The following is a 14,674-nucleotide window of genomic DNA, read 5'->3' as shown; positions in this document are numbered from 1 at the left end:
ATTATTCATGTCATAATGATTTATGGGCGTTTTAACAAGCTACAGCCCATGTGTTATGTTGTCATGTCCTTTTGAAGATCAGTAACTCGGATTAGCTATGCAAGTGTATGGCTATTTCTTGTAAGATACTTAACAAAGGACATATTTTAATTCAGGATTTTCTCCAGCTGTTGGATCAGAAACCATGTTTCTGTCAACAGTTGATCTTTAAGCTGCAGCTTTTTCTTCATGAAAATGAAGGGATGTTCATTGCACAGCTTACATTTATTTTTTATTATTATTCTTGTTCCTATAGACCTGTAAACTAATATTACTTCAGAATTATAAATTGAAATGCAAACTATGTCATTTAAAACAAGATTTTCTCTAAGAAGATTTATAATAAGTAGCTTGCTAAACTGTCTGTGAAGTTTAGCTGACAAACCTAAGAGCTCTTGTTCTTTTGGAAGAAGTAAAATAAGGTATGGAGACAGACAAACAGAGGAAGACAGATGCAGAAAGAAAATGTTTAATAATGGTATGTTTAGAGACCAATCTAACTTTACACTTAACAAATGGTGTCAATAAAATTTGTTTTTTGGTTAACACAACACATAAATGATGAATATTTTATTTGTTATTAGAATATCTAGACAGACTAAAAATTCCAAGATCCCTAAATGTCCCTGTTTCATTCCCAGTTTTCAGCACCAAAAAAACTATGGTGTGTTGACCCTGGCTGGATGCCAGGTACCCACAAAAGCCTCCCTATCACCTTTTTCTGCAAAGGAAGCAGACTCATTTCCCTTCTGAACAGGGGACAGAAAATACAGTTAAACAGTCATGAGTGGAAATAAGGACAGGGAGAGATCACTCATCAGTTACAGTCATAGAACAGATTGAACTTGGGGGTATTAACTGAATTTATTACCAACAAAATCAGAGCAGGATAAAGAGAAGAAAATACATCTTAAAAATCTTCCCCCTGAGTCCTCCCTCCTTCACCGACCTACCTCCTCCACACCAGTACTGCAGGGAGACAGGGAATGGGAGTTATGGTCAGTTCATCACATACTGTTTCTGCCACTGCTCAGGGACAGGAGTCCTTCCCCTGCTTCAGCATGGGATCCCTTACACAGGAGACAGTTCTCCATTAACTTCTCCAACAGGACTCCATCCCATGGGCAACAATTCTTCACAGACTGCTGAAAAATGGGTCATTATTCCACAGGATGCAATCTTTTAGGCACAGCCAGCTCCTGTGTAGGTACCCCACAAAATCAAAAGTCTTACCAGGAAAATGTCTCCAGCATGGGATCCTCTCTCCATGGGTTAGCAGGCAGGGTCACAGCTTTCTCTCAGGAGTCCACCTGCTCCAGTATGAGGCTTCTCCACAGGCTGCAAGTGGATCTCTGCATGCCCATGTACCTCCATGGGCTGGAGGGGCACAGCTGCCTCACCATGGGCTGTAGGGGAATCTGTGCTCCAGTGCCTGGAGCACCTCCTGCCCCTCCTTCTGCACTGACCTAGATGTGTGGAGAGTTGTTTCTCTCACATGTTCTTATCCCACTCTTCTCTGGCCACAATTAAAATTGCACAATAACTTTTTTTAACTCTTAGTTATGTAACCCCAGAGGTACTACGACCCCCTCTGATTGGCTTGGCGTTGGCCAGAAACAAATCTGTTCTGGAGCTGGCACTGGCTGTGTCAGACATGGCAGAAACTTCCTGCCATGTCATACTGATGTCATCCCTGTAGTTCCCCCACCACCAAAACCCAACCATACCAACATGATACAGTACCCAATGAAGATCCATACAAAAGGTTTACAACAATTTTAGTTTTAGTTTTCACTTAGATATGTGGTCTTTCACTTTTTGATTTTTAACATAATTTATATTTGAAGCAGCCATTGTACATTTAAAATCTCTGACATTTTATTTCATGCTGTAGTCAATCCACATTCTAGATAACAGACAAGTGGAACACACCTTGCTGTGATAAAATACCCCAGCTGACTCCTCTGTGGTTTGAGAGTCTCCAACCCATCTGGTGATCTCTCTCACCTACCATTGATATGATTCTGAAATTAATCCCAGGCACTGCGCTGGGAAGAGGAAGTGCCACTGTTCTTTAATGAATGTTACTAGTTTGTATCTACATTGAAAGATACACAGAGAACTGAAAATGTCAAATGAAATGCTATATATATGGTAGTTACTTACTTTCTGTGGCACTACGCTAGAGCAACAGTCCTTGAAAACTATTCCAGAAAGCACAGAGTATTTGCTGAAGATACTATCTTTCAAATATCTCCCCTGCCATTCCCAATACTGCAGTCTCCATGGTGAAATAAAATTATTTTAACAGCATGGCCTGAAAATGAAAATTGTTCTGAAAATTCATGTCCTATCTGCTTTTTAATGCATCAAGCATAAACCCAGAACTGTCATAGGGAAAGAGAAAGAACCAGTGAGCCTTCTAGTCTTCTGTTGGTCCCCACCTATTCCAGGCCTGGCTGGGATGTAAGTCACTTTCCTTTCAGCGGCCAGTATGGTGCTGTGCTTTGACTTGTGGCTAAACAGTGCTGATAACACAGCAGTGTTTTGTCTGTGGTTCAACAGCACTTGCACTTTCTCCCACTGTGCTTCCCCAGTGAGCTGGAGGTGAGCAAGAGGCTGGAAGGATACAACTGAAGCAAGTGATCAATATTCTGTACCATATGATGCTGTGTTAAGCAATAAAAGCTTACAGAAAGAAAATAACAAACAAAAAAAATCAACCAAACAAAGAGGGATGTTGATGGTTAAAGCATTTTCTTTCCAAGTAACTACGCATTCTGAAGTCCTGCTTCCATGAAGTGGTTAGATCTCTGTCTGCTCATAGGAAAAAGGAAATAATTTATTTTTTTCTCTCCTTTCTCCTCTTTTTTACCTTTTGTTCTGCCTATTAAACTGGTTAATTTCTCAATTCATGAATCTTATCACATGCCTTTGTTTCTCTCTGACATGCAGCAGAAAGGAGTCAATTCCATTAGATGAGGTCAACCCACAAAACCAAATGCTGAGTGGCCCATCTCTGTTACTGAAACATGGATAGAAGCAGACTCACAAGGGAAATGTTACATAGAAACAGCCAAAACTGAAGATTAGAGGTTCAGAATGAATAGTGATATTTGCATGTTTTCCCACAAGTGAAGTCTTTTAACCTATTACAGTTGCTCTAAAATGTTGTAAGCTTGCTAACAGCCCTTACAGAATGATGGCTGGTATTCTAAAGAGCATACTTGCTGAGATTTTTGTTCTTTCATTGTGAGCAGACATTTTCACACAATTTATATGATTAATGATAATATACTTACAGAAGATTAGTGCTACAAATTTGATTTAATCTGCCACAACTAAAAAAAGTAAGCTGGCTATAGATGAAGCCAAAGATAAACAAAGAAATACACTACATTCCAAAATCAAGAGTATTTGACCTTTTGCACTAAAATACTGAAGATGTTACCAGACTATTCAGCCAGAGAATTCTGCAATTTTCATTCAAGATCAAATTATTAGCCCAGAGGAAAGGTGTTTAATGTCCAATCATAACATGAAAGTGATGCCTTGAGAGGCTGCCTAGAACAGAGGCTAGATGGAGTAAAGAAATAAAGTAGCTATTTATTTAAAAAGCCTTCAAAAGATACACCTTGGGCAGTACAAGAGCCTGGCTGAGGCTACACCCAAGATGGATGATAGGTCATGAGTTCTCACACTTTCATGAGTCTGGTCCATTTGCATATTGGGGTTAATTGTCCAATTACAGCTTCAGGTTATGAAATCACATTCTCCCAGTTTTGCTCCCCCCAATTCACTTCTCTTTATGCTTTTTGGGGCCTGAAGCTGCAACAGTGACTGTGGTTCTCAGACGGGAAAAGGATTGTTTTGTCTAACCAAACTGTGAGGAGAACTTGCTAACACTCCATATACAGTTCAGAGCTACAAACCAGTGTAGTAAAGAACCTGAATATGAAAGCTAAAACTAGCTTTATAGCTAAAGCTAAAACATCAGAGAAGAGAAGAAACTGAAAGGTGTGAAAGTTAACTAGAACTACTCTAGAAATTTGATTGATTCCATTTCAACTAGTGCAAATTGCCAATGTTGTTACAGGTAAGATGACTTAATTTGTCCAAGGCTGTGAGACAGAATGTCTGCATAGTGTTTGAGAGGGAGGATGACAGACACTCAAGACAGGAAGAAAGAGAAGTGCTGGGAGTGAGGACCCTGTTTTTGTGACTAGTACAAAATGTGAAAGTGGCATTTGATGTAGAAGAGGTGAAAAAGGACATAAGCTTTCTGTGTGTATCTGGTCCACATTTCTGATTCAAGTGTCATGCCTCATTTCCAAGTTCACCCTGGTGCTATTCCGTGATGACACAGTAGTTCAAAGCCCTTTTTTGGTGGGGATGGGAACTCTACTCTTTCATGCTACAATTCTTCTAAAGCCATTTTCACTGAAGAAGCAAATAGGAAAAGGTGGCATAAAAAGTGAAACCACTGAGAGAATGTTTTCCAAATAACATTATGGATTTCTCCTGGACAAGAAAATACAAGAAGATTTTGATTTGGTACTGCACATAATTTCTAAGCAGAGCCTAAACCAGAAGTAAATCTCTTCAACTTCTGCTTTTTATGCAACATAAAGTCGGAAACTAAAATGAAAATTAAAAATTAAAGACGTGTACATTTATTTTGTTAATGTGTGTCTAATAATTGAAATTCACAGCTTTCAGTACTATTAACTGAAGTTGTTTACATATTAAAAAAGACAAAATTTGTTTTTGACATAGTCACAAATAATTTAGATGATTCAACTTTTAAATTCTGTATACAGCATTTTTCAAGAAGAAAAATACCAGTTATTTTGTTCTTCAAACTCATCTAATTTTTAGTCCTTTTCAGCAGAGACAAGAGAAATGACATCACATAAATTAATAATTAATTCTGCTTACTTCTATTATTTACCATTGTAGCTGTAAGTATTTATCACTATAGTATCTGAGCATCTTAGATATTTCAGTGAATTATGCATAAGTCCACCAACTTGTTGGGCATTTCTGTTATTCCTGTTTTACATTTCTGGAAGACAATGGACATTGAGGTTGATAGACTGATTTTTCAGAGGTGCTTAGCATCTGCTTGTCCTACCCATTCCCTTTATTTGGCATTGCAAACCACAGGTCATTATATTTTTGTCTATAATTTGAGGACTTTGAAAATTCCATTTTGAAGAAACTTCCTGACTTGAGACAAATATTTTTACATGTTTTTAAAGTTTATTTTGCTAAAATATGAGGGTGGAAAGCATTGAAAGTAACAGAGAACTTATCTGTGGACACCCAGCTTGTAGCTGATGGCTGCTGATGGAGTCAGAAACAGGAATAAAACATAAAAGTGTAATTAAGCTTTTTTCTATTTTTTTTTTCTTATTTGGAAACACACATTTTCTTCTCTGCCCAGGAAGAAATGTTATGCCATTGAAATGATCCTTTGAAATTCTCAAAACACACTGCATTTCTCTTAAACACCCTTATCATATAATCTTATTCTGATTATATAACTGATACTTCCAGGTACTCCACTAGTGCTCAGTCATCATAACAAAGTTAATAAATGACGCAGAGATACACTTCTCCATTGTTTCTCTTGAACTGAGATGTTAAGACAATGCAATGCAAAAGAAGAACAAAGGGAGGAGCTAGAGGACACGAAAGCCAATAATTTATTTTCCATTCCTTACACAAAACATTCAGTTCTAAGTTCAATATCCATGTAGAAAATGTATTAAAAAATATTCTGATCCTTTTTATCTAGAGATAAGTAATGTTGACTATATGCATAGATAATTTTCCGGGATCCTATTTTTTTTCCTAAAGTGAAATTTTAATAAAACTGAAAATTCTACTGGCACAGTAGGATGCACTGGCAATTCAAGATTGTGATTCTGCAAGAAAATTACACTGCTGTTGAAGCACAAATCTGCAAATCTCGTTTCTTCTGTTTTTGTCCAAATTAGCCACAGAAATAGCTTTATTTGAGTAACACATTGCTATATTCTATTGCTTCATAAAGCATTCTGTCACATTTCAAGCAGCTACGCAATTTCTCTTTTTGTCTTATTGTCTACATGGATACAAATACATGAATTTCAAAGGAACTACAGCTATGGTAATGTACAGATTGAAGCATCAGTTTTTGGGAACTGAGGACAAAGCAAAAGAACATACTGTCCCTCTATGCACAGGTTTGGACCTCATTTGAGGGTAACATTTAAGTTAGTACAAAAAACTACACATCATTTTGTAATGCTATAAACACCAGTTTATAAAGTTTTATTATTTCTGGTTTTGTATATGGAAAGACTACAGGTACGGGGTAGAACTGAGAAAAAACTGTGATCCTGCTTGCATAACTGAAAATTTAGCAGTAATACTCCATCATTATGAAATAACATTCACACCTATTTAGCCTAAGCTCAGAACAGATGCTGAGCATGGACGTTACACAAGCTATGAATTATTGCAAAAACTGCATGTTGTAACTTGTGATTGTAACAGATAAGAGCCTCAGTCATCAAGCATTCAACTACTTTGAAGACAGAAGCCTTCAATACTACAAACCCCATGATTCCTACTTTTCATTAGAAAATAATGGGTAAGATTTGAGAAAAAAGTTTCAAATTAAATTAATATTTGGTTTGAACATGCATTTTCATTGTATACCTCTAGGAGAAAAGGTTATATTGTGAAAATGTAAACAAAATATTTACTACCAGAGAGTAAAATTAACATTTATGTAAGTATGAACATAAGACTGCAGTGTAGAGAGTGCAGCTGTCACACTGGAAAGAATAAGGTAGTGATCCCTGTTTATTCTCTGCATGCCTCACAGTGTTAAAACCACAATGTGACATCCTGTCATCTATATCCCATATACTATTAAAATTCTCTAAGAAAGATCAGATAAAGAACTGAGTTATGAAAAGATGAGAAATCCAGTTTATTTGTATATTATTAAGGATTTAGTTGAGTATTTCTGTATGGAGGAAAAAAAACCAAACCACTACATAAATATTGTAAAATGTTTCCTATTCTCAAATAAGTATGTCTGTTACAAATGTGGTCCCAAGTGATTTCATGTTTGGACTCTGTACTAAAGGCATCCAGATGGTGTAGTAAGAGACTGTTCCAAAAATGTAACTGGCATCCTTGCTGGCAGTGACAGCTTCCAACAACTTAAAGTTGTAATTTCCTTATTCAACAAACAGAGAGAGTTTTGTGACAACACTGGAGAAAATGAGAGTCTTTAAGAATTTATGACATGGTAATCTTCACCTTTTCCATCCAGCTGAGAATGTTCCCTTTAGAGCTAGCAAGCAGTTGTTATCATACATTGCCCTTTTCTTTACCTTCTTCTTTCATAGAAACTGTTTCTAAATCTTCCTGCTCACAGAAAGATATACCTTCAGTCAGGATGAGGAAAAAAATGGTCATGATTACACTCCAGGGCATATATACTTCCCTTTATTACATTTCTTCCTTTTAACTTCACTCCGGTCATTATTATTGCCTCATAAAATATGGCAATGGTACCATTATTGCTCCTAGTCCTGAAATGCTATAGATTTGATAGCACAGAGAATAAGGAGGACATAGATTTCAACACACAAAAATCAATTGGAAGTGCTTTCAGGTTAGCTGAGAAGTAAGCATGTAAATTATTAGACCAGTTATGGACCAGTTTCCAGGCTGGCTGCAAACACTAGAAGGTAACTCACCCATACCCCTGGGGTTTTTAACTTGTCCCTGCTAACTGAATTATGTCTTCAGAAGTATGACCAAAAGAGAAGTTTTAAGTCTCATTTCAATTTTTGGAGAAATTCAGACTTTTTATGTATAGTTTTTGTAAAACTTATTCAGTGACAATCTTGTGGCCATGATCAATATGATTGCTAGGTTCTGCTTAAAAATACGCTACAACCAGTGTTACAGACAAGTTGAGTTTGTCTGCAAAATTATCAGGTAATAACTGTCCAATAGTCATAACTATATGTGACTCATGTCAGTGGCATCAGAACATTTTTACTCTTCTTTACATGATGTTTGACATTAAAAATGCTGCCCACTACTCAGGTATTAATTAGTTTGCCTTCAAAATGTTCCAAGAAAGAAATTAATTTGGTTTTTTTAATATTTAATGTGAATATAAGCAACACTTATTTAAAGACAAATAACAAATTTGCTGACCTTGTTTATATTTCATAATGGAAAAAAAGGGCACAGACCCAATTTTATTCTTTGAGAACCTTTAAGTAATTGTGTTTGATCAACATATTTTGTTTTCTGAGCTGAGTAAATTACAACTGGCTTCCTTCTAATTTCATTAATTGATACTATAATGATTATTTTCCTAATGCTGAATGCCATAATAAGCCTATGGATTAAAGCCTATCTGGTTTGCCAAGGACAAACTTCAGAGAAGCAGCAGAAGAAATGATATGCCTGTGGAATAAGATTCCACAAAGCCTTTGATAAAACTTGATCAGACTGAGTACCAGGGGCCTGATCAAAGGAGATCCTGTTATGCCCACCTACTAATTCATGACTGTCCCAACATTTTAAAGATGAGTTTTTCAGAAAGTATGGAAATTATACTGCAATTTCATTTGGAGCAAGTAATGTTATTAACAAAACTAAACCTCTACTTGTTAGATTTTCTGATTTTACCATGTTTCTGAACATATTCATATCATAATCATCAAAAGCCTGATATTTTATCTGTTCTGCACACTCCACCCACTTATGATAAGAAGAAGCAGGGTTAGGAGGGACATATCCTATTCTAGTAGCAGACTCATATGTTATAGACTCCATTTCTTCAGTAACAGATGGTAATTAGTTTTTTTATTCTGTAAGGCACAACAATGACACAGATCACTGTTGGCAAATCACCATCAGATTTATTACAGGAGGTTCACATTCTTATTCAGATTATATTAGTGCTTTATTCCATGAGTAATTCCATTGAAACTGATGAAACTACACCTAGTATAAAGTTCTAAGTCTGAGAATCTGACCATAATTTCTTCTATCTGCTCTTTCAGAACTTTAGATTATGAAGTGTACATAACAAAATTCAGAAATATTAAGAAAAGTCAAAAGTCAGAACAAGTAGTAACTAATAACTTAGTAATAACTAAGGGCTTTTGAGGTAGGTGACAGATTAATGTATTATTTGAAAGAAACATAAGTCACTAACTGCTCAGCTGACACATACCAAAATATTTTCTCTAATCAAATGTACCTGTTTTGTCTCTAGTCAAACTAGTCTGTCAGATTGACTCATTTGAGAAAGTTAAATATATTGGCAGTGAAATAATGTTCCAATCATGTAATATACGACAACCCTTTTTATTTAACCAGTGCTATTTGCCACATTCTGTATATGTTGTTGTGCATTCTAATGGGCACCTGAGTGAAAACCTTACTCTCACTTCACATTAGCTTATACAGGTATTCAATAGAAGCATTACACTCATAGAGATTCAGTGAACAAGGAAATTAAATCTTGAATATATGCTTTATTTGTCTGACTGAAAAAAATTGAACAATACAGACAATTGAATAAAATAGGTGTTTCAAGGCAACTGTTTCTGCTAAGTAAATAGGAGGAGTAACATATTCACTTGAAAAAAATAAATGAAGCAGGGTTGGGTTTTTTCCAGTCACTGTATGGGGTAATTTTTTTCATTCTAACAGAGATATATTCTTTTAAAATCAATATATTTGCATCCATCACAGGCTAAGATAATCACCTGGGATGACGTACCTGTCCCAAAAATATTTATCTTCTGATTTATACTATTATCTTTGAAGTCCAGTAGTATGAAGATAAAAGCTTTACTGGTATTGTTAGGAAAAAAACCTGTAAATCAGGAAAGAATATTAAGGGTTTAATTTTGATGGATTAGTTAGGATTAATACTTAGTCATGGAAGACAAATGTTGACACATCTATAGGCACATTCCTGTTAAAAGATATGTTCATTGAACCTATCAACTAATAAGTCTCCCTGAACTAGATCACTGACAGAATAGGAACTGAAGAAAGGACAAAGAATATTAAACATAAAGACAACTTTTCTGAATCCTTTTAGGAACATCCTTATTCCACTAGAAGTAAAAAAAAAAAAAAAAAAAAATGCATTTGCTGAATTTTAGGCTTTTTTTTTTTTTTTTTCTTCACTTGAATAAGAAATAACTCGTAGTTTTGGAACTCAGATAGTGAAAAGATTTACTAAAAGTCAGCAGAACTGGCCTGAGGAGACTTTTTTAATGGATGCCTGTATGCTATGATTATCTGAAATACAAACTTCTGGAATCTAAAAGCTCCTCACACTTACCAAGTGCATCTTCAACAGTGCTATTTATACATCATTAAGTACTATGTAAGTCATCTGGAAATGATTAGCATAAATTGATTTATTTCATAAACTGAAACAGCATTTAAAATGTCTGTGTCTGATATAACAGAAGCTAGGTAGCTCAAGACATATGTCTCCATAGACTGTAGTTTCGGGTTTGATTTAGTGACTCTCTAATCAAATAACTCACTTTTATGTAGAAGCTGTGTCTCAAAGCTTGATACACTCAGTTCCACTTGAAAGCATTTTATCATTCTTCATTACACAGTGTAGAGCCTGGCACGTCTGCCCTAATAAAGTCAATCCCAAACAGTTTGGAAGAGCCTTTTTAAAGTAAACGCTTTACTTAAAAACAAACCAACAAAAAACCAACACTAATCTTGCCGAGAGTACCAACACCATGACAAAATACTACAGTAACTGTATTTCAGGTATGCAGATAATTTGTTTCCCTAATAAAGAAATCTTCCGTTGTATTTTATTTCTGAGTTCTAATCTGCTTTCCCTTTTATTCTTTCATACAAATATGATTTTTCTTCAGGGTCTAAACAACTTCTAAATCCTAACATGGAGATTTGCCTCTGACAGATTTTTTTTTTTATTTTCTAGATATCTGCTTCCTTGGCAAACATTTCTTCCCAAATGAAACAGCTTCCTTGAATGTATAAACCATATGATCTCTCAGCCCCCAAATTATTTTTCTCATATCTTACCTTATTTTTTTTCCAGGGCTGACCCATCTCCAGCCAAATTCTTTAAAACAAGGTCTTATTCAGCTATCAAACCAGAATAAGACAAAGAATTTGTGTTCAACATTGTGTATCAGTTCCTTTCCACTCTTCTTCTGTTACTATTTCATATTGTCTGTTGACATTCTTTAAGTATCACAGGTGAAAAGATTCCTTCTGAGAAGATATGACAGGTTTTACTTAGGGTAGAATGTAAGATTTAACATAATCCTTTTTATTATAATAGCAAAAAAGCTATTAATGAAAATCACACAAATGGACAGTGAAAATATGTATCAGATTTAAAGATGTACAACATCTACAGAGAAAATTTTCAGAGCATGAGACAGGTTAAATATTTCTAGATCTAAATACAAATGGACTTCAGAAGTGTTTGATATCTTAACCCATGGTTGGATCAAAAGTTTCCAGGTGTATAACTTTTACTACAACTGTAAAAGTACTCTTTCTAGTGACAGTGATTTTCTTTCAACCTATCAGATGCCTATTTCCAATTTTCGCAGATCAGAGTCCCTAATAGTATTTCAGTAGACTTTGCAGTTGCACTTTACAAAACCTCACATTTCTGCCTAACCTTAGGTACACAGCCTGCCTGACAAAGGCACAAGCCTGTGTTCCAAGTACATTCTAATGAGGCTTCTAATTTAGACTCATATAGAGATGTGTTAAATTGGACAGTCAGGATTTCACCCATGCTGACAAAGGGACTATTTTTCAAGCAGATATTATACAGAACAATGGCAGAATCTGATTTAAAACAGACAGTAATTGTAGCAGGTCTAGGACATTCTGTCCTAAAACATAATACATGTGTTGAGTCTAACAATTTTTTTTTCTTCAGAATACTGTGAATGCTCTAAAAGTTGCATTAAATATTCATCTGTTTCTTAGTATAAGCATCCAATCCGTCCATATTTTTGGGTTTGCTGCTCTACATTCTTTCAGGAGTTCAGTAGTTTATTTAAAAGAGCTATTACTTTTACCACGCCAGGCTTAGGAAAACACAGTCCTTCTCAGAAATAATTTTTTTAAACAAATTCACAACTTATTACAGATAAACTAACAAACATGCAGTTTATTCTATTATTCTAAGTCTTAAAAATGAAAAATGTACTTACAGTGACAGAACATCCTTTGACCTCTTCCAATAGAAAGTTTGATTACCTGTCATTCTTCAAGCAGCAGGATGTTTTGAAAAATACTCCAAATACTTTAAATGTTCTGCAAAAAACAGCATATAGCTGAATAACCAAGGATAACTCAAACTCAATTACTTTCTAACATTTCATTTTAGTCACAATTTTGTTGATGGATTGTGTTGATACGTGCTGTGAATTCAGAGAATTTGGGTAAAATTATTTTCTGAGAACATTTACGCAAGCAAAACACTTGGTGTTCATATAAAGCAAACACAAAAGATGAATACACAAAACAAAAATATTTTTCAAAGTATTGGAAGAGTCTTACAAGTTTTGCTGAATTCTATAACTTTATCAACTTAAGTAGCATCTGATTAACAGTTCTTTACAAAGTGACTGGAAGACCCCAGATTTTAAATTTACCGACGACCTAACTATAACCCAACTATAACCCAACCATAAATACACTTAATTTTGTTATGAAATTTGAAGATCCATTAATATAATAAGTTAAGGGTTGTTTATTCCAGGCCTACATATATGAGGAAAAACAGTGCAAATCTTGGACAGTTCAATTTCCAGGCTTTGCACAGTCCATTTAATGTTGATGTTTTATTGGCAGAAAGCTATTTGCTGGTGGCACCAACTCTCTGTAGCAGAATTCCACTTCAGCCCAAGTCTGACTGTATTGTATATGGTCTCCATTTACCCTTCTAGCTTGGGAAAAGTGGGTGTTTTGTTATCAGCATGGCAGAAGTCCTACTAACCATTTCAGGTAAGATAAGGCATATAGTGGGAAATGGTTTAAATGTGTGAAGACAGTTCTGTTTCTGGTGTCATGAAAGCCAGTCTTTGCCTGAGTCAATAGTCTTAACAGGTATTTCCTTTTCAGAGGTATTAAGCTTTTATATTGTGTATGTGGGTTCACTTTCAATATCATGCAACTGATTTGTATCAGTAGGTTAAATTTCAGACAATTTGGGTGACAGGAAATACAAGGACTTCACTGAAATGTCTAACATTCAACAAAAAGTTTAAAAATTCGAAATCAAATAAAACAAAATATTTGATCATGGATATTACAGTGAAAATGAAACAGAAGAATTTAAAAACAACATTTACAGAAGGATACTTGTTACCTTTAACATTTATTATTGCCTGCTTTCTCTATTTTTTTAATTATTGGCATTATCATGGAACTGCTAAGACACTTGATATTTGTAGTGATCTGTAACTGAAAAATGCATTGCAGAAACAAAAAAACCCAGCTCTTGCAAGGCTTAGAGGGCAGCAGTGAACCTATTTGAATTCATCAAGCTACAAGAGGAAACGAAAAGTTAGCGGATCAGGTATGCTGAAGTATCTCATGCCCTAGTTAGATGACCATGGAATGTTTGCTATTCACGCTGATAACTCACGTATCTAACACAGCAAATGAAAGCACCTGAAATTTATCTAGTTTCAAAAGATTCACAATGATGGCCAAAGCCACTCCAAATTAAAATTTCCAAAACTCTGATCCAGGCTCACTTTCTCTCTAAACTTCGCTAATAATCTTCTCACCAAGGAACGGTAGCTATTACTTTAATGAGGTAGCTGTTAAATTAATGATGTGAGAGACATATAATTAAGGAGGAAATTGTATGCAATCACATATTTTGTTTCAAAAAGTGGCCATTAACAAAATCTGGTCCTCTGTATGCAGTCAAATGTATTTTTCCACTGAGGCTGACAGGAATCTTTGAAAAATTCTAGTGGTTGTATATATCTATGTTTTAAAATATAAGCAAGTTTTCCCAATGTAGATTTTTCAAGGGGTTGATTTGTTTGGTTTTTGGGGTTTTTTTTAGTACACAGGAGTAGTTTATTTTCACTTACAAATGTCTCAAGAAAACCACAGCAAAATCCTCCAACTCTCAAATGAATATTAATATTAATTTCTTATGTTTTACTTTCAACAGCACAGTGCTGTATACATTTTAATCATGCATATGCCTGACACTGCCCAGGAAATCAATTTAGCAGCTCAACAAATCTGAGAAACACCTTGAATTAACAGAAGCAAAATATCCACATATGAAAGAGCAAAATATCCTCAGCCGGGTTAGCTCTTTTGCCTGTTTGGGACTAGACCAGCAACCAAAGTACATATTGCGCTCAATCATGTATTTTCTTGTGGAAAAATAAAACTGACTTAACAGAGTTCATATGAGCAGTACCGACTTAAAACCCCAAACAATCTGATTGAAAAGAATTGGATCACAGCTGCAGTGTATTTTTGAGATTGCATTTTAATCTCAAAAGATTTCTGAATCCAAGAAGACAAAATCATCCCTGAA

Source organism: Poecile atricapillus, chromosome 2 (genome assembly GCF_030490865.1).
Source record: "Poecile atricapillus isolate bPoeAtr1 chromosome 2, bPoeAtr1.hap1, whole genome shotgun sequence".
Lineage (NCBI taxonomy): Eukaryota > Metazoa > Chordata > Aves > Passeriformes > Paridae > Poecile > Poecile atricapillus.
The sequence above is the reverse complement of the archived record's forward strand: the minus strand, read 5'-3'. Positions refer to the sequence as shown.